This window comes from Enhydra lutris, unplaced genomic scaffold (genome assembly GCF_002288905.1).
Source record: "Enhydra lutris kenyoni isolate GAN:26980312 unplaced genomic scaffold, ASM228890v2 scaffoldscaffold4, whole genome shotgun sequence".
In the NCBI taxonomy this organism is placed as follows: domain Eukaryota; kingdom Metazoa; phylum Chordata; class Mammalia; order Carnivora; family Mustelidae; genus Enhydra; species Enhydra lutris.
This window is the reverse complement of record NW_019154088.1, coordinates 38,121,530-38,124,917: the sequence shown is the minus strand read 5'-3', so window position 1 is coordinate 38,124,917 and position 3,388 is coordinate 38,121,530. Positions and strand designations below refer to the sequence as shown.

The 3,388-nt window shown below is 36.7% G+C and overlaps 1 pseudogene; it reads left to right on the top strand.

Moving 5' to 3' along the window:
* Positions 1-323: 323 nt before the first annotated feature.
* On the top strand, positions 324-851 carry LOC111139749 (annotated as a pseudogene).
* The last annotated feature ends 2,537 nt before the right edge of the window (positions 852-3,388 follow it).

Here is a 3,388-nt window from a genome sequence, read left to right as displayed (position 1 = left end):
TATTATGTTATATGGTGCAATAATGAGGCATTTTCCTTTTCTATGGTGAAAATAGCATATAATTATGGGAATGTATTATTTATTCTCTAGGCTTAAATTGATCCTTTCTGATAGTCAGACATACCATACTTTGTGGCATTTACATTGGACTTTGAGGTGTAGACAGGAGTATGAAATATGTTAAAATTAATGAAATACAAATTAAAGAAATATAAATCTACCTTGAACATAATTTAGTTTCTTTTGCACTATGACTTAGTTCATGTGGGCTATAAAATACCACAGACTGTGTAGCATATAAAAAACAGAAACTTGAGAGCAACATGCCTATGTTTTATTGTGACCACTACAACACAAATCTCACCCAGGACTGCTCGTCTGTGAAGGAGAAACATGGCATTGGTGGGAAACACAAAGAGAATGTGAAAGCCTACTCTCAGAAATGGGTGGAAGAACAAGCCCAAAGCCTGAGCGACAAAACAACTGCTATATTTCAATAAAGAAAGACACCTCCTACTCCTGCATAGGCAAGGATCACACTACCCCCCAGTCTCCTGGATCCACCTCACCCTCGTACAATGCCAGTACCCCATATGGAGAGTCCGCCCATGATGCCAGTGATGGGCCTTCCTCCTTCTGGGATGATGCCAGTGGGACCTGCTCCTGGAATGAGTCTGCCTACGAGAAGCTACATGCCAGCATTGCCAGGATCCCCAATGATGAGATCTCTTGCCCATCCCATGACGGTACCCACGTGGCAAGTAATGACTCAAGATCAGACAGATGAGGAGCTGTTATTTAACAGCAGGACAAGAAAGACTTGTTCCTCTTTCCTATCAAAGAGAGAATAGTTTTGGCAGGGGAGTAGTGCGATTAAAAAAATTTTAAAAAGCAATTTTCATTTGTCTTGTGAAATGTGAAAATAAAATTGTCAACTGTTTTAGTTAAAACACACACACACACACACACACACACACACACACACGGAAATGTATTTCTTACAGTCCTGGGGGCTGGCACAGTCTGAAATCAAGGTGCCAGCATGGTCAGCGTCAGGTGAGGGCCTTCTTCCAGTCGGAGATTCGTCATTGTATTTCAGGCAAATGTGGCAAGCTAGCTCTCTGGGGCCTCTTTTATAAGGGCATAGTAACATTCATGTGGGCTCTGTTCTCCTGACCTAAACACTACCCAAAGGGCCCATACCTCCTAATACCATTACATTGGACATTAGATTGTCAACACATAAGTATGGGGGAAGGGGAATACATACATTCAAACCACAGCACATTGTAATATCTATTTTTACGTATACCAGTTCAAATGTAAAGACACCGCCATTTTTTCATGCCAAATAAACCTGAGTATACAGAACCATACCATTTGCAGAAAGCCAGCAAGGTGGAAAAGACATCTAAAGTGCTAATTGGCTGGCAGACCTTCTCCTCTACTGGCACATCTTTGCCCATTCAAAATAAGCATGACAAGATAGGAGCAAATCACATCTGTCAACTATTAAGACTGTCATAATGTTCTGGCTAAAAATGCCTTTGCAAGTATTATTATATACCCTGGACAGTTTAGAAAAGTATAGTCATCATATTTTCCTGTCTAGTAGCTTTAAATTGTTTCATAAGTGACCATTACAATAAAGTGAAAAAAAAATGCATGGGTCAATCTGTACTTATGGCATGACTGTTATAGTTGGTCAGATAGGAAGCAGGTTTAAATGCAATACATTCCTTCATTCTTTCCCAGAAGGGGTACACCCAATAGTCTTAGAAAGCCAGCTAAACTGGCTTGGATGCTCTCCGTAAGTTGTAAAGTTCTTCATTCTAACCTTTTGGAAATCATACAAGCTAACATAACTTCTAATATCACATAATTTCTATTATATTTTCTGGATGTAAACATTTATATTATATTTTTTTGAAAATTCAACTATATAAAAATAGTAGTAAAAACTTAGGGGAAGATTTTCATGAAAGGCAGTGAGTGACAACTTGCCTTTTCCTACTTACACATCCTGGGTTGCCCTCCAGACAGCATGGGAGTGGGGGTAAAAAATAAAATATGGGAAGAATGAGACATGAATTTTAACCCCTACTCAACCATTGGCCTAGCTGAAGAATCAGCCTAGTGGATAGTGAACTGTAATGATAAGAACAATTTTTACATATTTGACAGGCTGCCTTATGCAAAAGATATTAGACTTAATGATTGTGCCTCCAAGTGTTTTTTGATTCAAGATGAGAATACTTCCTAGATATCAAGGCTAAAGATATCAGGCTCTAGGAGGTAATCACATCTTCAGCATTACCAGGATATCACACCAGTATTCTTGTGACTTACAGACCTCTGTGTTCCATTCTAAATAGGAGAGTCAGTGATTCCATTGATTCCATAATGTTCTCTCTGAGCCTAAACTTCCTCACCTCTGAAAAAAAGAAGCCATCATAGTTAAAGAAAAAGCAGTCAAATTTAAAATCGAGATAAGGGGATGAAGAGACAAAAAATGTGAGCCCTGTCATATAAGCGCCACTATGTAGCTCCACTATCAAAACTTAATCTTGAAGTTGAACTATTTATAACTCACAGTTTCCTCGTGCTGATTGCACAAGTGCCTGGCTCATCTCTGCAGCACTGTTAAATTAGAGGAAAGAATACAATAACCTGTTACTTTTAGCTTAGTATCTCAATATTGTTGTTGCATGTCCAGAATTTGTTACATTTTTATTACTGCATTTTTTGCTTTATAACTGATTTTACATAAAAGTGATACACAATGAAATAAGAGATGGAAGTATTTCAAACTTCTTGTTCAATCTGAATTTGTTTTCTTATGCATTATGATTAAATAATGCATTTCTTTATAATTGATATGAGATTTTCAAACGTGAAATAATTTTATTATGGGTTATATGTTTAAATAGGGTAGATATAGTGAAAACTGACAATATTTTAAACAAAGCAGCATCTCAATATACACCACAAATCTCATGATTTCTTATAAAACATTTTATTTTAGCCTATGTATGTATATAAAACATGCAGCCCTTTAAAGCTGGATAGATTATTATTTGTATGAAGACAATCATCATAGATCAGTAAATGTGTATTACTTTTGGTTCCAGATCCTTTGACCTGTCCCACCTTGATACTTTAGGTGATATTAGTCAATAAAGTCCAGAAACACAACAGATTCTACTTTTTTCCAACCCTTTTTTTCTGTAGGTATCCATATTTCTAAAACACTGTTTTTATCCATAAAGTCAAACAAAATATTGTACCTGTTAAAATTAGATTCTTGGCAGTAAACTTAACTATACATTAAAGTCACCATAATGCTCAATCTGTTTCTTTTCCATAATCCCAAGCATTCGACTTCCAC